This window comes from Chiloscyllium plagiosum, chromosome 34 (assembly GCF_004010195.1).
Source record: "Chiloscyllium plagiosum isolate BGI_BamShark_2017 chromosome 34, ASM401019v2, whole genome shotgun sequence".
Taxonomy (NCBI): domain Eukaryota; kingdom Metazoa; phylum Chordata; class Chondrichthyes; order Orectolobiformes; family Hemiscylliidae; genus Chiloscyllium; species Chiloscyllium plagiosum.
The window spans coordinates 12,490,469-12,515,877 of record NC_057743.1 but is presented as its reverse complement, the minus strand read 5'-3'; the positions used below and the strand labels follow the sequence as shown (position 1 = coordinate 12,515,877).

At 40.1% G+C, this 25,409-nt stretch overlaps 1 protein-coding gene across 4 annotated transcripts in view; it reads left to right on the top strand.

Moving 5' to 3' along the window:
* disp3 (dispatched RND transporter family member 3) overlaps positions 1-25,409 on the top strand; it is a 492,208-nt gene that overhangs the window by 224,220 nt on the left and 242,579 nt on the right. For all 4 annotated transcript variants that reach the window (XM_043675594.1, XM_043675595.1, XM_043675596.1 and 1 more), the window contains one exon: positions 20,560-20,667. The gene's annotated coding sequence lies outside the window, so the exon portion shown is untranslated. The remainder of the gene's footprint in view (positions 1-20,559; positions 20,668-25,409) is intronic.

Below are 25,409 nucleotides of genomic sequence, written 5' to 3'. Positions count from 1 at the left end.
ATTAAAGATGCCAGATAGCAAAAAGAAGGTATTGGGATGTCATGTGCACATGTTGAAACCGTATTATACTAGAGAGAAAGTATTAAAGTAACAGGTATTAGTTATTATCTCGCAGAATAAGGAATCAAATCCAGATGATGTGGATTTTCATGTGCCTCAAAGTAGATTAAAAAATGAAGAAGTCTTTGAGGAGTGGGTTAAATTAGTAAGCGATCTGTCTCAGGAGCCTAGAATACAGTTGAAAGGTTTGTTATTGCAGTATATGAACATATGTAAGAATCAGATGGGGAGGACTAATTCTATTGTATATGAAGTAGATGTAGGAAATAGTGCTTTGATAAAGCAACACCCCATCAGCTAAATCCTTTCAAAGCCAGATAGGTTCAGAAGGAGGTAGAGGCCATGCTCGATGAGGACATCATCGAACCAAGTCAGAGCGAGTGGAGTTCGCCGATCGTCTTAGTTCCCAAACCGGACGGGACTCGATGATTCTGCATAGATTTTGGGAAGGTCAACACCATTACAAAATCAGACATATCCAATTCCTAGATTGGAGGACTGTATCGAGAAAGTCGGACAAGCCAATTACATTACCAAGTTGTCTTAATGCGTGATTACTGGCAGGTACCTTTATCAGAAACGGCAAAAGAAATTTCTGTGTTTCTAACCAAAATGGGTTATATCAGTTTAAAGTGATGCCCTTTGGAATGAAGAATGCACCCGCCACATTCCAAAGACTCAAGAACAGAGTTGTGGCTGGGTTTACAAACTGTGCGGTCTATTTGGATGATGTGGTGATATTTAGTAAGTACAGTTGGCGGAGCTCTTAGAAAATCTACGAGAAGCAAAACTGGTGATAAATGTAAACAAAACTGAATTTGAGAAAGCAGAGGTAGAGTTCTTGGGACGTAACATTGGTCATGGAAGGTTTACCCCATGGAGCACGAAGATAAAGGCCATCAAGGAATATCCATGACCATCTTCGAAAAAAGAGGTACTTCGATTCTTTGGACTCAGCGGATTCTATCAGAAAGTTATTTTAAACTTCAGCAGTGTATTGGCACCGTTAATCGATTTGCTGAAGAAGAACACAAAGTTTCGGTGGACAGAGCCATTCGACCATTTGAAATTGATATTAACCATCAAACCAGTTTTAACTACCCCAAACTTTTCAAAACCTTTTAAAGTCACCATAGATGTTAGTAACACAGGAGTTGGAGCTGTACTCCTACAGGAAGATGAGGATGGAATTGAACTGCCAGTTGGTTACTTGTCGAAGAAGATCATCATCCACCAGAGGAAATACTCCACAATCGAGAAAGAACTATTTAGTTGGTACTGGCCTTACAACATTTTAACATGTCTGTCATGAGCAATGTGTCGGAGACTGTTGAGTACACGGATCACAATCCACTTACATTCTTAGAAAGCTTTAAAGACAAGAATATGAGACCATTTCATTGGAGTCTTATGTTACAGTCTCTTAATTTAAAAATCATACATGTTGCAGGTTATAAGATTGTAATTGCAGATGCGTTATCACAGATTTAACTGATAAAGTTTAGATGAGATTTGTCTACTTAATGTTTCATTGTTATATGGGAAGAAGTTAAGGTGAACTTAAAGTTATCTGTATGTTAGAGTAATGTGTTTAAAGAATAGAAAAAATGAAGCAATCTTTTCATTATAATGGTTCATTTTTTTCTTAAGAGGGGAGGTGTTATGAAAATGTGGGTGTACTGTACCTTTAAGAGAGTTAAAAGCTAGCAGAACTGCCTGACAGCACCAAGTGTTTTAACAAGATATAATGTAACATGTGGTCCAGCAAGTAGGGTAGCTGGTTGCCTGGAGACAAAAACAAATTTGAATTTGGCCAATCAGTTTAAGTTATACCCCAGAAGATACCAAACTCCAATCAATTTTGAATTTAGTAAATTTACAATCTTAAAAGCCAGTGACGCAATCCGATGCTTTGGGGGGTGTAAGACTGGGGAAAATTGAACAGTTGGGAGGTGAACTGCCAAGCCACCGGTATGTATAGACTACCTGAAAAATAGCTCTCTCAAAGGTAGCTTTATCGATTAGTAACCTGTGAAACAGAAATCCCTAAGAAGAAGAGAAGGAGACAGAGGAAAATATAAGAGAAGATTCGACATCTGGCTGGTTTTGAAAATTTGAATTTTTGGTCAATCTTAATCAGGTTTATTTTTGGACTAGTAGTATAGAAGGGAAGGTAAAAGTTAGGTTAGAGGAAGGAGTTGTAAATAGTTATTAGTTAATTATTCTCTGTTATACTTTAAGAAATAAAATTGTTAATTTTTACTTTAAATATTCTTGGCCTCTTGAATTTTCACAGATTACTGCATGGGATAAATCTTTTCTGTGTTGCTGGTTTAAATTAAACAGGAGGGTTTACTCCATTACATAGTAAGCCTTTTAAATCTAGCAAAGGATAACTGTCAAAGAATGATGAGGAAGGAGATGAAATATGAGAGTAAACTTGCTGATAATATAAAAGAAGATTGCAAGAATATTTTGTAAATCTATGCAAGGTAAGGTGGAGCCAAAAGTGGACATTGGACCACTGGAAAATGAGGCTGGAGAAGTAATAATGGAGAACAAAGAAATCACGGAGGAACTAAACAGGTACCTTGCATCAGTTTTAACAGTGAAAGACACCGTAGAGTCATAAAGTCATAGAGATGTACAGCATAGAAATGGACACTTGGATCCAACTCGTCCGTGCCGACCAGATATCCCAACCTAATCTAGTCCCATTTGCCAGCACGGCCCATATCCCTCTGGACCCTTTCTATTCATATACCCATTCTTGAGCCTTTTAAATGTTGTAATTGTACCAGCCTCCACTACTTCCTCTGGCAGCTCATTCCATACACTTACCATCCTCTGCCTGAAAAAGTTGCCCATTAGGACCCTTTTAAATCTTTTCATTCTCACCCTAAACCTATGCCCTCTAGTTCTGGACTCCCCCAACCCAGTGAAAAGGTCTTGTATATTTATTGTATCCATACCCCTCATGATTTATAAACCTCTATAAGGTTGCCCCTCAGACAGCAGCATACCAGAACTTCAAGAGAGTCAGGGGGCAATGGTGAGTGTAGTGGCCATCACTAAGCAGAAGATGCTGTGGAAGCTGAAAGGATTGAAGACGAATAAATCACCCTGACTACACCCAATGGTTCTGAGGGGGATAGCTTGGGAAATTGTGGAGGAAATGGTGGTGATCATTCAGGAATTATTGGAGCCAGGAAGTGTCCCAGAGCACTGTCTAATGTCTAATGTAACTCCTCTGTTAAAAAGGGAGGGAGACACAAGACAGTAAACTATAGGCCATTAACTTGACCTCAGTGGTTGGTAAGATTTTAAAATCCATTATGAAGGATGATATTGCAGAGTACTTGTAAAATAGTGCTGAGTCAGCATAGCTTCATCAGGGGCGTTCATGACTAAAAAATCTCATGGAATTCTTTGAGGAAATAAAATGCAAGATAGACAAAGGAGAGCTAGTGGGCATTTGTGGATTGAACTGCCAGAGGAAATAGACAATAGACAATAGATGCGGGAGTAGGCCATTCTGCCCTTCGAGCCTGCACCGCCATTCAATATGATCATGGCTGATCATCCTTAATCAGTATCCTGTTCCTGCCTTATCTCCATAACCCTTGATTCCACTATCCTGGAGAGATCTATATAACTCTTTCTTAAATGAATCCAGAGACTGGGCCTCCACTGCCCTCTGGGGCAGAGCATTCCACACAGCTACCACTCTCTGGGTGAAGAAGTTTCTCCTCATCTCTATCCTAAATGGTCTACCGCGTATTTTTAAGCTGTGTCCTCTGGTTCGGCACTCACCCATCAGCGGAAACATGTTTTCTGCCTCCAGAGTGTCCAATCCTTTAATAATCTTACATGTCTCAATCAGATCCCCTCTCAGTCTTCTAAACTCAAGAGTATACAAGCCCAGTCACTCCAGTCTTTCAGCGTAAGGTAGTCCTGCCATTCCAGGAATTGACCTCGTGAACCTACGCTACACTCCCTCAATAGCCAGAATGTCTTTCCTCAAATTTGGAGACCAGAACTGCACACAATACTCCAGGTATGGTCTCACCAGGGCCCTGTACAACTGCAGAAGAACCTCTTTGCTTTTATACTCAATCCCTCTTGTTATGAAGGCCAGCATGCTATTAGCCTTCTTCACTACCTGCTGTACCTGCATGCTTACCTTCATTGACTGGTGTACAAGAACACCCAGATCTCTTTGTACTGCCCCTTTATCTAAGTTGATTCCATTTAGGTGGTAATTTGCCTTCCTGTTCTTGCCACCAAAGTGGATAACCATACATTTATCCACATTAAACTGCATCTGCCATGCATCTGACTACTCACCTCACGTGTGCAGGTCACCCTGTATTCTCCTAACATCCTCCTCACATTTCACCCTGCCACTCAGCTTAGTATCATCAGCAAATTTGCTAATGTTATTACTAATACCATCTTCTTATCATTAATATATATTGTAAAAAGCTGCGGTCCCAGCACTGATCCCTGCGGTACCCCACTAGTCACTGTCTGCCATTTCGAAATGGAGCTGTTTATCACTACTTTGTTTCCTGTCAGCCAACCAACTTTCAATCTAAGTTAGTAGTTGCCCCCAATACCATGCGCCCTAATTTTGCTCACTAACTTCCTATGTGGGACTTTATCAAAAGCTTTCTGAAAGTCCAGGTACACTACATCTACCGGATTTCCCTCATCCATCTTCAGAGTTACATCCTCAAAAAATTCCAGAAGATTAGTCAAGCATGATTTCCCCTTCATAAATCCATGCTGACTCTGACCTATCCTGTTACTACTATCCAGATGTGTCGTAATTTCATCCTTTATAATTGTCTCCAGCATCTTTTCCATCACTGAAGTCAGACTACCTGGTCTATAATTTCCTGCTTTCTCTCTCCCACCTTTCTTAAAAAATGGTACGACATTAGCCACCCTCCAATCCGTAGGAACTGATCCCGAATCTATCGAACTCTGGAAAATAATCACCAACGCATCCACGATTTCTCGAGCCACCTCCTTCAGTACCCTGGGATGTAGACCATCGGGCCCTGGGGACTTATCAACCTTTAGACCTAACAGTCTCTCCAACACCAATTCCTGGCAAATATAAATTCCCTTAAGTTCAGGTCCTTCAGCCACTGTTACCTCAGGGAGATTGCTTGTGTCTTCCCCAGTGAACACAGATCTGAAGTACCAATTCAATTCTTCTGCCATTTTTTTGCTCCCCATAATATATTCCCCTGTTTCTGTCTTCAAGAGCCCAATTTTAGTCTTAACCATTTTTTTGCCTTTCACATACCTAAAAAAACTTTTACTATCCTCCTTATATTTTCTGCCGGTTTACCTTCGTACCTCATTTTTTCTCTGCATATTTCCTTCTTAGTAATCCTCTGCTGCTCTTTAAAAGCTTCCCAGTCCGCAGTTTTCCCACTTATCTTAGCTATGTTATACTTTTTCTCTTTTAACTTTATATGTTTCTTAACTTCCCTCATCAGCCACGGCCACCCATGCCTCCTCCTAGGATCCTTCTTCCTTTTTGTAATGAACTAATCCTGCATCTTCTGTATTATACACAGAAATATCCACCATTGTTCCTCCACTGTCATCCCTGCTAAGGTATTGCACCATTGAACTTTGGCCAGCTCCTCCCTCATAGCTCCATAGTTCGCTTTATTCAACAGAAATATTGTCACTTCCGATTGTACCCTGTCCCTCTCAAATTGCAGATTGAAGCTTATTGTATTATGGTCACTACCTCCCAATGGCTCCTTCACTTCAAGGTCTCTGATCAATTCTGGTTCGTTGCACAATACCAGATCCAGAATTGCCTTCTCCCTGGTAGGCTCCAGCACCAGCTGTTCTAAGAATCCATCTCGGAGGCACTCCACAAAGTCATTTTCTTGAGGTCCAATACCATCCTGATTCTCCCAGTCTACCTGCATGTTGAAATCCCCCATAACAACTGTAGTAACATCCTTGCGACAGGCCAGTTTTAGCTCCTGACTCAACTTACATCCGACATCCACACTACTGTTTGGGGGCCTGTAGATAATTCTCAAGAGGGTATTTTTACCCTTAGAATTTCTCAGCTCTATCCATACTGACTCTACATCCCCTGATTCTAGGTCCCCCTGCGCAAGGGACTGAATATCAGCCCTTACCAACATGGCCACCCCACCCCCTCTGCCCATCAGTCTGTTCTTACGATGGCACATAAGATGCAGACACAGTTACAACATTTAAAAGACATTTGGACAGTTACATGAATAAGAAAGGGTTAGAGGGATGTGGGCCAAACGCAGGTAAGTGGGACTAGTTTGGTTTGGGAAATCTGGTCAGCATGGATGAATTGGACCAAAGGTTCTGTTCCCATGGTGTATGTCTTTATTTTCTGCTGGGTCACTCTTCGGAGGGTTGGTGTGAACTTATTGGGCCAAATGGCCTGTTTCCACACTGTAGGGATTCTATGATAAACCAAAGACATGCAGATCCTCTAAATCAGAAACAAAAACAGAAATTACTTGAAAAGCTCTGGCAGCATCTGTGGAGAGAAATCAGTGTTAATGTTTTGGGTTAAGTGGCCATTCCTCAGAACTCTGCACAGGAGCCTGCTAAATAGATAAGAGCTGATGGTGTTAGGGCAAGGTGTTGGCAGGGATAGAGGATTGGCTGATTGGCAGAAGGCAGAGAGTGGGGATAAAAGGGTCTTTTTCAGGATGGCAGCCAGTGACTAGTGGAGTTCCCACACGGTCAGTATTGGGACCATAACTATTCACATTATATGTTAATGCCTAGATGAAGAAACGAAGGCTTTTTTGCTAAGTTCGTAGATAACACAAAGATAAATGGAGGAACAGCTATTACTGAGGAAGTGGGGAGGCTGCAGAAAGGCATAGACAGGCTAGAAAAGTGGGTAAAGAAGTGTCAAATGGAATACAATGTGGGAAAGTATGAGGTTCTGCAGTGTGATGGGAAGATTGAAGGCATATACTATTTTATAAATGGGGAAAGGTTTCAGAAATCTGAAGCGCAAAGTGATCTGAGAGTGCTAGTCCAGGATTCTCTTAAAGTTAACTCAGTTGGCAGTTAGAAAGGCAAATCAGTGTTTGTATTCATTTGAAGATGGCTGAAATGCAAGAGCAGGGATGTATTACTAAGGCTGTATAAGGCTCTGGTCTGACCACATTTGGAATATTGTGAACAATTTTGGGCTTCATATCTAAGGAATGATCTGCTGGCATTGGAGATGATCCAGAGGAGGTTCACAAGAATGAAGGGTTTGTCATATGAGGAATGGTTGAGAACTCTGGATCTGTACTCAATAGTGTGTAGAAGGATGGGAGGAGATGGAAATTTGCAGAATACTAAGAGACCTCGATAGAGTGGACATAGAGAAGATGTTTCCACTCGGAGGAGGGACTAGGACCAATGAGCACAGCCTCAGAGTGAAGGGATGACTCTGTAGAATTGAGATGAGGAGGAATTTTTTCAGTAAGGGGGTCGTGAATCTGTGGGACTCATTGCCGCAAAAGGTTGTGGAGACCAAGCCATTGAGAGTATTTAAGACAGAGATAGGTTCGTTATTGGTAAAGGGATCAAGATCTTGCAGCTAAGATTCCTGATCCATGGAACTGTTCCCACACAGCTCTTCTGCATCCTCTCAAGGATTCTCATACCTTTCCGAAAGTGTTGTGGCCAGACTGGATTCTTTAGCTTTAACCCAATCAGATTAGCCTAGCATCCCTGATTTTGTACTTAATTAGCAGAATCTTATAATGGACTGAACAACATGGACTGTTGCAAGATTTATGGCAAAATCACTCAAAGTCCTGCGTGGCCTATCTCAATGCCAGGAGCAACTCGCTGCATCTTTTATTAATCTGCCAGTCAGCAAGGTCAGTTCCTTGATAAACGGCCATGAATGTCAATTAAAGGGGATTATTGCTTGTTAGTTGTCTTATCAAGGCACAACTTGCCTCATTAATATTTAGCTTTCCATCTTAACAAATACGCTAAACAAACTACATATCGAAAACTCTGGACATGGAAGTCGGTGTGGGGTATTTGGTGTCAGCTTGATACTGGCTGCGAAGAGCATCCATGTTGTTCAGCAGTGACCTAGAGAGGATTTAGAAGGATGTTGCTAGACAGGTAAATGTGTGGCCCGGTGGTTGAACAGTGACTAGGATTGTCTGTACAAGGGAATATCAGGCATGCTGACTCTCTGCTGTGACCAGCATGGCTTTGTGGCTGCTATGTCATTGCGTTTCAGTAAGGGACAATGCCAGAATGCAAATGCTCGTCTCAATGCACTGCAATCTTTTAAAGATGGTGTGGATACCAGGAGTGGCAGTCATTTGCTGAGTGGTGAGTTATTCTGTAAACAAGCCATGGAGCTAGAAGTTAGGCATGCTATAGGACTGATAGTTAATGAGGTGAGGTTGCTAAAATACAGTGAGAAATCTCACTCGGCCTTGGTGCAAAAACCCTAATGCAGCTGACAAAAAAGTTTAAAATATAGCCCATGGCTTTAATTATAAAGCCAAAAATCTCATCTGCTTTGCTAACTGTAATCTTATTATTTCCTACCAAAGATCTATGCACATTAATCCCAAGTCCCCGTCTTCCTCTACATGCTTTAGAACTGTACAATTAAGTCATTATTGCCTCTCCCTATTGTTTTTGCTGAAACACATTACCTCATCTTTTTCTATTGATGATATGTATCGTGTTGCAAGCAATCTGTATTATCTACATTGTCAACCAATCCTCCAACTTCATCTTCGAAATTTTACTCTAATACAATATCCAATAATGACTAATAATGTCCACAGGTACAAGTGATTGCTCAGCTTGCAATTCAACTGAATAGTTCTCACGATATATGTTAAAGTTCACTACGTATTACAACACAAGTATAGTAGGCCAAACCACATCAAACTCCCTGACACTGGATTGGCAACACTGAAATTATAGCATTTGATGGTCCTCAAAATTGCCCAATTGTTACTCAGTGGACTTGACAAATAATAGATATCAGACACCAAGTTTATAACTTAAACAGAAATTAACAATTTATTTCTAATCCTGTAGCTTTATTAGAGCAAAGCTAAACAAAAAGTAATCTAATTAATACCTGTGTTTTAAGCCAAATCTTCTTTGATCATAGCCCCCCTCTCTCACCTAGATAGACAGACACAGTTAAGGGATAACCTTAAAAAGAAAACAAAAGAATAGTAATTTTCCAGTTCAATAACTGTTTCAATGTATCAGGTCTTTGTAAAATCCTTGAGTGATATGTTGCATTACAGGCACTTAGGATTGGATCTTGCCTGAATTCCTAAGTCACTAGTCAATGCAAACAGCTTCCAGTGGGCTCCAAAGAGTGTTCACTTATTTCTTATAAACTGGGATTCTTTTTTTCAGATCATTCACCATTTTTTTATCTGGATATAAAACTAGAAAGAGGAAAACTCAAATATGGCATCCCAGTCCAGCAGCTTCAATGCACACAGCCCAAAAAAACCCAATCAAAAGTCGGTTCAACCTTTGGTTTCTCTTTTCCAATATTTGTGTGGTTAGCTGGCCAGTACTGGTCTCCCCTTGATTGCTCAATGTGATGTCCAAACAGCTGCCAGTCCGGAGCATAACACATTTGGTGTGAAAAGGTCTGGAGAGTTCTTAATTAACATGAAATTATCTTTTCAGGCTACTTCCCACATGCAAACGTCAGTTTGTTTTTCTCTTATTTTTAAAACAAGCTGTTGTACAAAGTTCAATTCTCAACTTCAGCTTATAATTCTGAACCAAACCTGAGAACAATAAAGAAAAAACAGTAATTGCATCAACGCAGTTCAATATGAGAGTTCACTATGCTATGGCTATTAAGGGAAATACCATATTTTTAAAATTCCTTTCTTGTTAGCTCTAAGGTAGGAGTCATGGCTAGGTGGAGAAATCAACCAATGTTTAGTGATGGAGCAAGTGAGGAAGTAACATCTGCTTTCTTAGGCATTAAAAGACCTATGTAACCATGAATGACCAAAATTCAATTGCTGTCAGACTTTGACCATATTTCTTGACACGAACAAGATGACTTCATGCTCTGGAAGAGTTTGTGTAGTTTAGCATTCAAAACAGATGCAACATGCTACAACATTGGTAAAGAATTATAATTGTTATGGAAAATAAACTCATTAAAAAGTTTAGATTTTGTGTTTTATTTGCACTTTTCACATCTGTTCAATTGTACAAACCTTTCTTTCCGCTACATTCATATAGTAGTTTAAATGTTTTATGTCCCCATTAATCAGCTTACATCAAATCATCTATACAAGATGGTAATTCAACAGTTCCCTATCTTATTTAGTTACACCAATACAGTGACAGCTAGCCTTTAGCGTAAGATTCAAAACAAAATTTGCTGGAAAAGCTCAGCAGGTCTGGCAGCATCTGTGGGCAGAAAGCAGAGTTAATGCTTCAGGTTCAGCAATCCTTCAGAGTTCTGAGCTTTTCCAGAATTTTTTTTTCTGACTTCCAACATCTGAAGTTCTCTGTTTTATTGGCTTAGCATAAGATTGTTACCTAAGATAACAGACTAGTGAGCTCACAAGTTACATAATAAAGAAGAAACACATTTTTCTGAGTTTGGAAATATTAAATTATTCAGCTTTCTGCCACTCAGGATTCATAAGCCTACTATCAAATTCAATTTTCAGTATTTATACAGCATAAAGCTGGTGTTGAATTTCATGGGGTACCAATGCCAATGGGACCTACAATGTTCCATTTCTATGGAAACAGTCATTGTATTGTGTTCTGATCCACAGTACATAAAAGCTAGCTCGCAAGGCTTTAATCTCATGTTGATGATTTTCTGGTTGATAAATTTTGAAATGCACAGTTGGAATTTTGTAACAGCATGCCTTCTTGAGTAAAAAGCAGAAAACTAACCACTCTAAGTGGACATCTATATCATAGGTAGACATTGTTATGTTATTTTATGGATGAATCTTAATAGTGTTGGTGGTAGAGATGTTCAGCAATACAATGCTTCCATTGTGAGACATTACTACCAGGGAGTGCTGTTCAGAAAATAATCTCCAGCTCCCCAAGATGGACTTTCCACAAGCAGAACTGCCAGCTTGGAGCTTCATATTACAGAAAATGCCTTTCATATATTTGCCTACCACCATAGCACAATAATGATTAACATCTTTACCCTTAATGCTGTGTGCCATTATTAACAGATTACCAAAAAATAGATTTTGTGTTTAATCTAAAATAAAGTAGACATAAAATGTAGAAAATAGGAGTAGGCCTCGCAGTGCCTTGAGTTGTTCATTCAATATGTTCATGACTTGTCATCCAACTCAGCACTCTTTGATCCCTTTAGCCCTAAGAACTATGTCTAACTCCTTTTTGAAAACATTCAATGTTTTGGCCTCATCTTCTTTCTGTGACAGAAAATTCTGTAGCATCACCACTCTCTAGGGGAAGAGGTTTCTCCTCATTTCAGTCCTAAATGGCCTACCCATATCCTTAAATGGTGACCTCTGGTTCTGAACACTGCACGCAATGACCCTGCAAAGGTATCCCTGTTCCCAATTCCTCTTGAAGATCAAAATACCATTTGCCTTCTTCATTGCCTGCTGCACCTACATTGCTTATCTTCAACAACTGGTGTACAAGGAGACCTCAGTCTCGTTGCAACAATCTGTCACCATTCAGATAATAATCTGCCTTCCTGCTTTTGCCACGAAGGTAGATAGCCTCATACTTATACACACTATACTTCATCTGCCATGCATTTGGCCACTGATTCAATTTGCCCAAATCACATTTTGGCATCTCTGCATCCTCCTCGCAGCTCGTTCTCCCACTCAGCGTGGTGCTATCTGCAATTCTCAAGAAATTACATTTTTCCCTCATCTAAATTATGAATATGTATTGTGAATAGCTGGGGTCCAAGCACAAGAACCCCACTACTCACTGCCTACCACTTGGATAAAGAACAGTTTAAATGTACTCTTTGTTTTCTGAATGCCAATCAGTTCTGTATCCATGTCAGAACACTTTCTCCAATCTCATGCACGTTAATGTTAAATGCAAATTTCTTATGTGGAACCTTATTAAAAGTTTTCTGTAAGTCCAAATAAACTACATCCACTGTTTCCCCCTCAACTCCATTCGTTACACTCTTGAAAAATTCCAGTAGATTTGTCAAGAGTTGTCCTTTGTATACCGATGCTGACCCTGTCCGATTCTGTCATTGTTCAAGGATAGGAAAGCATTTGGCTTTTCGGATGGTGCCATAACAAGTAAAAAAAAACACATAATGTCTATGCAGGCGGTTTGATCCATGATCCCACAATGCTGTTTACGTTTTGTTTAAGGACAAGTTGAGTCAGGGTTTTCAATTAGGTGTTAATATGTATGTTAATTGTGGACATTTGTAAGTGACTTACGTGTAATTATTTTGTATAGTGGAATGTATAGATCAATCAGTGCAATGAATGGTTCATTTAAAGCTGATCAAAAGGATCTGTCCTTGGTATGTGTAGTACAATTATTATGTTTTTCTGTGAAAATTGTCACTTTGTATGTCACATAATATTTACTGGGTTATAATGAAAATGTAGTAGGCTGTGATTGCACAATCTATACATCATGTTCCTAAATTATTACCAATGTCAAGTGCTAGCAAGAGCAGAAGTAACACAATATACCAGATGAATACATGACTGGGAGAAAAGGTGTTGAAGGGAGTGATTCAGATTCTAGGGAAGGTGAGACTCTGGTACAAGCAGGGTAGGTTGCATCTAGCCAGATAGCAACCATTGTCCTCAGACTGCTGTTTGCTTATGCTGTCAGAAAGGGTTTAAACTGGAATGGCAAGAGTTTGGGAACCTAAGCAGGGAGACAGGAGGAGGAACCAAGGATAGAAACAAAACAACAGGAAGGTAAGAAGCAAAAGTGGAAAGTAGAAAAAAAATTGGTGAAAAACAGATGGAACCATTGTAAAAAATAAAGACAAGATGACTAACAAGGCTAAAAAGACAAATCAAAATGCTTTTTGTCTTAATGGGCAGAGCATATAAAATAAGGTGGATGAGTTAGCAGTACAAAAATATATACAGTAAATGGTTACGATGTGAATATGATTACAAAGACATGCCTAATAATTGACCAAACATGGGAACTGAATATCTAGGGATATTCATTAATTAAGAAGAATGGCCAAAAAGATAAAGGAAGTAGGTAAACGTTATGCATAAAGGAGTAGTGCAGAAGCATACTGGCTAGGAAAATCATGATATGAAATCTGTAAGGGTGGCAATAAGAAATACTAAGAGCAGAAAAAGTTGTTTGGTGTTGTCTATAGGCTGCCAAACAGTAGTGCAGATGTAAGAAAAGACCTTAAAACAAGAAATCAGAGATGCATGAATAAGGGTACAACTCTAATCATGGGTTAATTTAATTTAGATATATGATTCCTGAAGAAGGGCTTATGCCCGAAACGTCGATTCTCCTGTTCCCTGGATGCTGCCTGACCTGCTGCACTTTTCCAGCAACACATTTTCAGCGCTAATTTAGATATAGGTCAGGCAAACCAAACAAACACTGATATTGTGGAGGGGGATTTTCTAGACAGAGTATGCGATGGTTTTTAGGCCAACACATTGAAGAATCAAACAGAGAATAGGCTTCTCACGAGTGGCTATTGTGTAATGTGAAAGGATGAATTAACAATCTTTCTGTGCAGCTCTCTTGGGGAACAGCAACAAGAACAGAATTTTTCATTACAATTGAGAATGAAGTAGTAAGATCCAAAATTAAAGTCCTGAACTCAAAAAAAAGGGTACTATGAGGTATGAAAAGCAAATTGACCATGATAAATTGGGGATCCTTACTAAAAATACTAACAAGTGGACAAGCAATGATTAGTATTTAAATAACATATGCATGAATTGCAACAATTACTCATAATTCTGAAGAAGAGTTGTATTGGACTCGAGCCATTAACTCTGTATCTCTGACTACAGATGCTATCAGACATGCTGAATTAGTCCAGCATACTCTGTGGTTGCTCCAAGTTTCCAGCACCTGCAGTATTTTGCTTTGAATTATCTTTTCCTATCAGGCACAAAAATAAAAGTGGAAAGTTGGTTCAACTATGGCTTACAAAGGAACTTAGGGATAGTAATAGATCCAAAGACCAAACCTGTAAAATTGCCAGAAAAAAAACCCAGCAAGCCTGAGGATTAGGAGCATTTTAGAATTCAGCAAAAGAGGGCACAGCATTTGATCAGATAGGGGAAAAGTATATGTGAATAAAATTGCACGGAACATAATAACTGATGGTAAAAGCGTCTTTAAGATTTTGAAGAGAAAAAGATAGTGAAGACAAATTTAGGTCCCTTATAGGCAGAAACTGGGGAATTTATAATGGTGAACAAAAGCATGACATAAGAATTAAATATATACTTTGACTCTATCTTCAAAACACAGAATGTAAAAAATGTCCAGGAAATTTTAACGAAACAAGGGTCTGGTGAGAGGGAGGAATTAAAGGAAGTCAGTATTAGCAAGAAAATAGTGCCAGGGAAATTAATGTGGTCACAGGCTGAAAAATCTCCAGGACTGATAATATGTATCCTTAAAAGTAAAGGAAGTGACCCTGAAAATATTGGATGCATTGGAGGTCATCTTTGAAAATGGTATGGGGTCTGGAGCAGTTCCCACAGATTGGAGGGTGATCAATGTAACCCTAATTTTTAATAATGGCAGGGAGCAAAAAAATGTAATGTTACAGATCAGTTAACCATACATCATGTGAAAAAATACTAGAAGCTATTATAAAAGTCAATCTAATCTAATCTAATCTAATCTTGATAGCAGAACATTTGGAAAACATTAACAGGACTGGACAAAGCCAGCATGGATTTATGAAAGGCAAATCATGCTTAACAAATCTACTGGACTAATTTTGGGGATGTATAGCATGATTATTGCATATTTTTGTTAAATATGTAACAGAATAAATAAGGAGAACCAGTCTATATCCAAAAAATTTGGATTTTTTAGACAACTTTTGATAAGGTCTGACATGAGAACTTAGCGAGCAAAATTAAAGCAAATTTGGCATGGATTGAGAATTGGTTATAGAATCATCATAGAATCCCCACAGTGTGGAAACAGGCCATTCAGCCCAACAAGTCCACAACGACCTTCTGAAGAGCATCACACTTCAACCCTATCACCCTGCATTTTGTGTGGTTAATGCACCAACCTACATATCCCTATACACTACGGGCAATTTAGCATAGCCAATCCACATAACTTGCACATTGTTGGACTGTGGGAGGAAACTGGAGTACCTGGAAGAAACTAGCATAGACATGGGGAGAATATACAAACTCCACCCAAGGTTGGAATCAAACTCAGGTCCCTGACCCTGTGAGGCAGCAGTGCTAACCATTGAGCCTCCATGGTTAACAGAGTGGATACAGAGATTGTGAACAAATTAGTCCTCTTCCACATGGCAAGCAAAGACTAGTGGGGTACCGCAAAGATCTGAAGCTTGGGCCCCAGCTATTCAAGTTATTTATAAATGAATTGGATGAGGGATTCAAATGTAACATTTCCAAATTTGCTGATGACACAAAACTGGGTGATTATTGTGAGGACGATGCAAGGAGGCTTTGAGGTGACTTAGACAAGCTGAGTAAATGAGGAACACATGACAGAGGCAGTACAAAGTGGCTAAATGTGAAATCACACCCATTGATGTAAAAAAAAGAAAAGCATATATTGATGTATGTATGCAGTTTTAATCTTCCTACCTAAGAAAGGATGTATTTGCCAGAGAGAGAGGGCAGCAGATGTTCGCCAAGCTGATACAAGGCTGGCAATTGGTTACCTCAGTTGACTGGACAGCTGGTTTGCAATGCAGAGTGATATCAACAGTGAGGATTCAATTCACGCACCGGCTGAGGTTACCATGTAGAATACTCCATTTGAACCTCTCCCCTGTCCTGAGGCATGGTGACCCTTAGCGTAAACCACCATCAGTTGTTTCTCTCTAATAAGAGAGCAGCCCTATGTCTGTTAAGACAATGGCAACTTTATATTTTCCTTTACAAGGGATAGCAAGGTTGTCCGATAGGGAGAGATTGGTTTCGACTCGACCTATATTTATTAGAGTCCAGAATGAGATAGGATCTGATTGAACATATAACATTTTAACTACGCTGGGCAAGCTAGATGCAAGGAGGATGTTTTCCTTGTTTGGAATGTCGTCTAGAAGCAGGAGACACAGTCTGAGAACAGGACAAACCATTTAATATTGAGATAATGAAACTTTTCTTCACTCAAAAGGAAGTGGACCTGAAGAATTCCCTATCACAGAAAATTATGGAGGCCAAGTCACTGAATATATTCCACAAAGATTTTTTTTCAAGATACTAAAGGCATGCAATGAGGAGCAAGTGAGAGTATGGCTTCAAGATGGAGGACCAATCATGATTGAAGGACAGAGTAGCCTTGTAGATGCTGACTGACCTACTCCAGATCTTAGTTTCTGTTTTCTCTCCCTAATTGAGTGGCAATCCAAAGATCTTTAAAACAGGATACAAAAGGATGCAGGGAAATAGAATTAAACTAGATCGCTCAAGTTGAACTGACAACACCGGCATGGATTCAGTGGGCACACTTCCTTCTTCTGTGATCACAAGTTTTTTCGTCTATCTTTTTGGGCTATTTAGCTGCATGAAAAATTGGTTGCTGTAATTACATATATATTGATAACTTATTGTCAGGTAGTCCAATCAATAAGTCCCTGTCTTAGCTTTCCTAACAAAGGCATCAATGCTTCAGTGCAGGAACTGCCATCTGTACTTTGGAGATTAATTTAATACTTATGCATTCCTGGTGCTAATTGCTCCTCTTGCATTGAGGCATTTTTTTAAGTTTGAATCCACCTCTGCAACAAGTAGACTTTTCAAAACAATCTTCTCGGTCACTTACTAATCTGTGACATTGTGGCTTGCTGTTCACAGTGCATTTACCACAATTTCTTGATGTATGATTGCAATGGATTTAACACAGGTTACAGTTGATGTGATAGGAACTTTACAGGCAAAGGAAATTATCTTGCTTACAATAGTTCCTTCAACTTATTAATGTATAATTTATTTGTTAAAATAATTTTCTTAATAGAAATAGTCTTCAGTGCAGTTGTGTTTACATTGCTGAAAATCATTAATTTAGGTGAATCATCTTTTAATGAACCATGGATTCTTAGAAGAATTATTGTTAAAGCTGGAGTTGGGTTATTTTGGAAATTTCCTTGCATGGCAAAATCAACAAAATAATGTATGAGTTGAAACAGTGCACCCTACATGTGCAGTGCTGTGTATTCTTACCTTAAATACATAGCAAAATCAAATACACTATTAATTAGAAAAGAAATACAATATATTAAACCTTTTTAAAAATAATCACTCTATGACTATATTTTTAGATTGGTAATGCCTCTTCTAATGACACAGACTGGTCAGTGCAAAGAGCTGTTGAGTCACGCCACTACCTACGCTGACAAATGTCTGCTACTGTCATAGAGTCATAGAGATGTACAGCACAGAAACAGACGCTTCGGTCCAACCCGTCCATGCCGACCAGATGTCCCAACCCAATCTAGTCCCTCCTGCCAGCACTTGGCCCACATTCTTCTAAACTCTTCCTATTCATATACCAATTCATATTTACATGTTGCAATTGTACCAGCCTTCACCACTTCCTCTGGCAGCTCATTCCATATACGTATCATCCTCTGCGTGAAAATGTTGCCCCTTAGGTCTCTTTTATATCTTTCCCCTCTCACCCTAGACCTATGCCCTCTAGTTCTGGACTCCCCCACCCCAGGGAAAAGACTTTGTCTATTTATCCTCTCCATGCCCCTCATAATTTTGTAAACCTCTACAAGGTCACCCCTCAGCCTCTGACGCTCTAGGGAAAACAGTCCCAGCCTGTTCAGCCTTGGTGGATGGTGCCTTTCAGTGTGAGTTAAGAACAGAAGCCAGGAAATGGGAGCAGCATTAAACAAATTCCACGTCCTCAGGTAAGAACAAATGACAAGAGGTAATGCCAGGGAGGAGAATGGAGCAACAGTCAAAACTAGTGGGTAGGCAAAGCCCATTTCCTTGAAAAATACCTCTGGCCTAAAGTTCCTGCAAGTTCCACAAAATGTGCCAACCTTATCACCGTGTCAGGTGGGTCTGTCCACCTAATTAATATTGTGCCCAGCCCATTGCAGCAAACAAGGGTGGTCAATGCCTCGATGCTGGAGATGTTGGCCTGGTCAAGACCCTGGTGTTGGTCCATCTTCCTTCCCAGTAGATTCGCAGGACCACTTTCAATACCTCGGGAATGTCCTGTCAGCCAGAGCAGCTATTGATGAAGAGATCCAGAACTGCCTCCAGTGTGCTAGTGCAACCTTTTGCCACCTGAGGAAAAGGGTGTTAAAGAACAACAACATCAGACCCAATACCAAGCTCATGGTTTATAGAGCTGTGGTGTTTCCCATTCTCCTATATGGCTCTGAGACATAGACTGTCTATAGCAGACACCTCAATGGGCTGGAGCAGTATCACCAATGCTGGCTGCACAAGATCTGTTTAACATCCCATAACATTACTTTGTTTGATAGTTGAAAAACATGTCTGATGAATTCAGATCTATAAGTTTGTTTGTTTTGAAAGTGAAGAATGACTTTACTCTGGGGATGGTTTTTAATTGACATCTTTACCGTTGCGTATTCCTCAGGATACTGAAGACAGTGAAATTGTAGTTAAAAATTGAAAGCAAAACTAACTCAATAATACACTTCATCCATTTTAGAATGAATAATACCCTGTCAAGATGGTGGCAGCAGGTTGGCATTGGTCAGGCTACTGAGCCTGGAGCTCGTCTACTTCCATCTGCTTTTCTTTTCCTTTTTTGTTTTTGTTTTAATTTTGCTTTTTACTTTTGCTTTATTTTCCTTGAAAGTCTTTTACTTTTTTGCCTCAATTGTGGCAGCATTGGCAGTGACATCACCGAGAGTGAACCCTGTATGGAATGGCAGACGAAGATGGCGGTGCGGGCTGAGGGAGTGGCAAAGCTGAGTAAATGATGAAGGAGAAGGTGTCCAGCGGTGGCAGCAGTATTGCCAATACAAGGTGGACCTCAGCTCCACCCCAGCCCATTGTCTCTCAGTGAGCGAGGATCAGGTCCCAGGCTTAATCCTCTGGTCCAGACTCACAAGCTGAGCCGAGACTCCAGGTTCGAGGGTAAGCACAGGTGCCTGCCAGCGGAGGTGGTGATGGTGACAAGTTTGGTCCCAACACAGGACCCCGTGGCACTGGCGGTGGCTGTATCTGTGAGACCAGCCCAATGTGAACTCATGGCAGTGGCACCTGTGGTGGAGTCAAGGTGGTGTCAGAGACTGATAACACCTGCTTCCAGCAGCAGCAATGGCATTGTGAAGCACAGTTGAAGCAGTGTAGTCAGTTTAGCAGCAGGGACTCCAGGCATCATGGAGGAGCCCTGATCCAGACCCATGACCAAGCTAGAAATGAGAGCTGTTCCAAAGACCACATAACTTTATTGAAATAAGGCGATAAGGTGAACTTTTTTTTTTGGCTTTATATTCTGTATTTTGGTTTATTTCCTGTGTTTTAAGATGGCACCACTAAACGACAGTTTTCTATATATTTGTATTTTCACATGACAACAAATCAAATCAAACAGTATATTTATCCGCAAGTCGCAGATTTCTTTTAACATTGTCTCCTATGTATTACAAAAAATGTTTATTAACTCATAACATGTCATAAATCTCCAACTGACCACTGAAGGGCCTCAAATGATCCATGGGCAAGCAGACCATATGACACTTCTCACGTTGCTGGTAAATTACTGCGGAGTGTATCAGCACTCGGCACAGCACCATTCAATTTTAGGCCCCTTCCATTTGTCTACCATCCAAACTACATGGGGTATTATAAAATTACAGCCGTGATTATTTTCAAGAGCATCAACTTCGAAAAAAAACTCTATTCTATTGCCCACTGTAGAACTTCAGTTTCTAAGCTGTGCTGTTTTTATTTTTCAGTATTATTAATTGTGAATTAAAATGAGAAAAAAAACCTTGTAAAAATCAAGGGGATTGCTGCATATTTTGGAAGCTGTGGGGATTGCTGTATATTTTGAAAGTATGTAAACAGACATTTATTGCAAACACAGTTTACACAGTGATTGGACTGTAGTTTGTAGAAGAACTGGAATTGAGGGGTAGTGTATAGGTGGAACTTTGGTTGGTACAAATAAATGATTGGTTTGTGGGCAATGACCAGTTATCTGTGGTGTACTAAGTTAAGCATTGATTTATCATTCTCAAAATTCTTTAACATGTAACCTTCTCTCCATTTATATTGATAGGGCATTCATGTGGAAATGCACATCCTGATCCTGGAATCGCATAGGAATATTACTGGCTGCAGTCCCAGATTATATGAGGATGCATTAGTATACTTTCAAGTGTTGATGGTAAGTCCAACTGCTTTGCTGCTTTGACTGCCCGTCCTAAAGTTAGTTTTTCGGAGCTGGAGTCCACATACACTCCAAGATCTATTGCTGATTTATGGTCCCAAATCTGCATGTGAGATCCAGCAGATTGTTTGATCATGAGAAAGTTCACAATAGTGATAATCCTGCCAACACCCAATATTTACCACCCCTGTGACCTCTCTAGCCAGTCAATGGGCAGTGAGCGTACCTAGTGAGAGTCAATGAGAGTAACTGTTAGAAAGCAAAACTTAAAGACTTGGATTTTATAGAGCATCATTCATGATTTCAGAATGTCCCAAAGTGCTTCACTGACAGCAAATACTTTTGAAGTAGCCTATATTGTAATGTAAGAAATGAAGCAGTCAATTTGCATAAGATTTAGAACCACAAACCGACAATAGGATGATAACTAGGTGATTTGTTTATAAATGTTCGTTGAGAGGTATATGTTGACCAGGACTGCCTCCCGTCTACTGGGATCTTCCTTGTCTGTATGGTTCCAATGAGTAGCTGTATTCACTATGGTTCTAACCAGTTGCTTTATTAATTGAGCGAAATGTAGCTTCAGTATCACCACATTTTTAGACATGCATACAGTTAAAATTAAACTTTGGTGCTTGAGTTAATAAGCATCATACTACCACTTCTTCAGCTGTTTAATTCAAAGGATCATTGTAATCACAGGCAAGTGATTAAGAAGTTTTTTTATTGGTTTTGTTTACTGTTGCCTATCACAATGATACTTCCTGTGTCACTGAACCGAAAAAGCAATCTTTGCTTGCAAAAGTCAATGAATTTGTGAATGAGAGAGGCAGAGAGCAAGGAAACAAAACTACAGTAGTGTGGGCTGGATTGGAATTTGGGTCCTCATTGAAAGCCAGAACACTAACTGACAAGTCCGTTCAATTCTTTTCAGTTTTTAAAATTACTGCCATTTTAACATATTTGAGATGCAAAGCTAAAAATTATTAATCCTGCAGTCAATCAACCAAGACCTGCCCTAAATGGAAAAATGATTGATACACAATGGGATTACATATAGTTCAGGAGGAAGCAGACATGTGTAAAGAGAAAATTTATTATAGTAAAAAAAATAAGCAGTAATCCCAAGAAAGAAATCCAAATTATTATAAATGCTTGGGAAGGCAGCTCTTAATTATTAAATGAGATGTTGTAGGGAATGCCTTTTAAATATTTGCATATTTTGGATTTTATTTACGTGCACAACTCAATGTCTGTAATATTGCTCAAGGTAGATGTGGAAGATACTCAGAGAGGAGAAAGTGAGGTCTGCAGATGCTGGAGATCAAAGTTGAAACTTTATTGCTGGAACAGCACAGCAGGTCAGGCAGCATCCAGGGAACAGGAGATTCGACGTTTCGGGCACAGGCCCTTCTTCAGGAATCAAAAGAGAAACAGAGATACTCAGAGAAACATTATGTGTGGCACAGTTAATCTATCATGCATCAACCAAGTCTCCATGGTCTAATTGCTTTATGTAGTCAAATAGTGAGATAAATTTCTCTCAAGTACTCCTTTAAGTGAATTAGAGGGTAATTGTTTCTGTGGATTGGCTGATGCTTGTAAATGTCTGACCTCAGCCCAAAATCAGCAAAAGCAACAGGAAGTTGCTGTGTATATTTTTGGGCAAAAGTTTGTTTTGCAACTGTAGTTAGGTTTGTTGCTGTGAACTGTAATGTCAGAATTCTAATGGTTAAAACTTTTTAAAGTATAATAGGCTAGTTTTTACATTCGGTGGCTAAACAACAGAAGTTGCTGATGCCTGTAAAGAAAGATGTCTCAAAGATTCAGCTTTCACTTCCACACTGATTCCCTTTTTCTCATGGGTGATTGATTGCCATTTTTTAGGCATGCACCAGCATTGGTGTAAACAGTCAGGATAAGTAGGCAATTACATTGAAGTAAACTCAGACAACAAAAAAACAAGATGTTAAACATATTTATCCTTCACTTTTAAATTTATAGACAGCAAAATTAATTCTGATTGTGTTTTTTTAGCTATTAGCTCAATTATCAGTACAGGCAAAGCTTAAAATTGTTACTTTACAATGTTTTTATCATATTGAAACAAATTACATTCTAAAACTACAAAGTGAACATTTTAGTCTGAAGTAGTTTCAGTTTGCCATGTTGCCTGAGTTGCAGCCTCAAACTACTGAGGTTGACTTCATTATCAGTAGTCATAAAATAAAACACATTAATCAGTTTGTAGTTATACAAAATTTTGAGGGTGGCTATCTTTGAATATTCAGATATGTTGGTGAAAGAACAATGCCTTTTATCCAGGGCATAAAATATAGTTGTGGAGAAAATAAACAAGTGATGATTACAGAGACTTCAATATCAATCGCCGTGTTGTTGATTCTGTTTGGGCAGGGAATTCCAAGGGTAATAAATGCCTTCTTGTGTAATGTTCAACAAATGGATACAAGTACATTAGTATGGTTTGAGAGCAGTATAAAGTGAATACAATTTTCAGTTTGTTTTCTTTTTAAACTCTACCTTCTGTGTATAGTGTATTTAGGGGAGAAAAATTGACTTCTGCCACAAGCTGAGTGATAAGACAGTTCACAAGCTTAGTTTGTGTTTGTCTCTGAGATGACTTTCTGCCCACCTTTCCGCACCTATACTAAGATGGCCTACCTTCACTTCCATAACCTGATTCCAATTCTGCTGAAACTCTGCACCTGATGAAATCCTTATTCATGCCTTTGTTATCTTTAGACTTGATTATTCCAGTGCTCTTTTGACCAGCTCTCATCTCTACCTTGATGCGGGTGTCCCAGAGATGTTCTCTGAAATGATCCGCTTGGTGCTGGGAGTGGGGTGTGATGGTGCAGGGCGTGGACCTGTCAAGGGAGTTGTGCAGGGCATGGTTTCTCCAGAACGCTTATAGCAGCGGATCAATCTCCTCCACTTCTCACACCACCGCCCTTGAACACCCCCCCCCCCATCCCAATTCAACAAGGACAGAACCCCCTGGTCCTCACATTCCACCCCACCAATGACTGCATACATCACATCATCCTCCACCACTTGCACCACCTACAAACAGTCCCCACCAACAGAGATAAATTTCCATACCCACCGCTATCAGCGTTCCAGAGAAACCATTCCCTGCGCAACTCCCTCGACAGGTCCACACCCCCCACCAGCCCACACTCCACTCCTAACACCTTCCCCCGCCACCACAGGAAGTGCAAAACCTGTACCCACACCACTCCCCTCGCCTCCGTCCAAGGCCCCAAAAGATCCTTCCACATCAGAAAGAAATTTATCTGTACCTCCACCAATGTCATCTACTGTATCTGTTGCACCCAATGTGGTCTCCTCTACATTGGGGAAACAGGACACCTTCTAGCAGATTGTTTCAGAGAACATCCCTGGGATACCTGCACTAACCAACCCCACCGACTCGTGGCTAAACACTTCAACTCCCCTTGCCAATCTACCGAGGATATGCAGGTCCTGGGCCTCCTCCATCGCCAAAACCTAACCACCCGATGCCTGGAGGAAGAACGCCTCATATTCTGCCTTGAGACCCTGCAATCGCACAGGATCAATGTGGATTTCAACAGTTTCTTCACTTCCCCTCTTCCCACATTATCCCAGTCTCAAACCTCCAACTCGACACCGCCCTCCTGATCTGTCCATCACCTTTCCATCTATCCACTCCACCCTCTTCTCCAACCTATCACCTTCTCTGTCACCTTCATCTACCTATTACATTCTCAGCCACCTTCCCTCTAGCCTCATCCGCCTCACATTTATCTCTCAGCCCCCCGGCTCACAAGCCTCATTCCTGAACATCAATTCTCCTGCTCCTCGGATGCTGCCTAACCTGCTGTGCTTTTGCATCACCACACTCTCGACTCTGATCTCCAGCATCTGCAGTCCTAACTTTCTACTACTTTAGGCAGATTGCAAACACTCTTGGAATTTAAAAATGCAGTAGTTTGTCCCAATCATCGTCTGGCTATTTGACCTTTCTTCAAAAGATGTCCAGATGTATGTCTCTATCCAAGCTCCCTTCTCCTTACAGGTGCATCACTGTTATTATTGAACTCAATGCCTTGTTGTCAGTAATGTATCCATTGTGTATAAGTACCAGGTAAATTTGTATGGGTCAACAAATATACTTTTTAAAAATTAGTATTTGGATCCCATCATTTCAAAAGAGCTTAAATTAATGTTTTTTCTTTGCTCTGTTTACTGTTTTTGTGCCTCATGAAGGTTTCTCATGGAGAGAGCATGTAAGGCTCTATAACTTTCTAGTGTGACTACTTTATCACTCTACCTAGCCTACAGTATTTTTCCCACACATCTTGGGAGAACTTAGTATTACTATGAAGCAACTTTTTAGCGGGGGAGGTGGAGAGAGTGTGCAACAGGTCACTATCACTGAAGCAGACTGGAGGAGTGTGAAGTGAGTCAACATCACAATCAGGTGGATTTGGAGGCATATGCAGCAAGCTAGCATTGCTGTGAAGCAGCTTCTGAAGTGTGTGGAGTGTTCCAGCATCACTGCGACATTGACTGAGAGAGCTACGTAGGACAGTATATCTTCCGTAGTTACACCTGCACCACTCCCCACCTCTTCCTCCGCTACATTGATGACTACATCAGCGCCACCTCGTGCTCCTGCGAGGTGGTTGAGCAGTTCATCAAGTTCACCAACACATTCCGCCCCGACCTTAAAT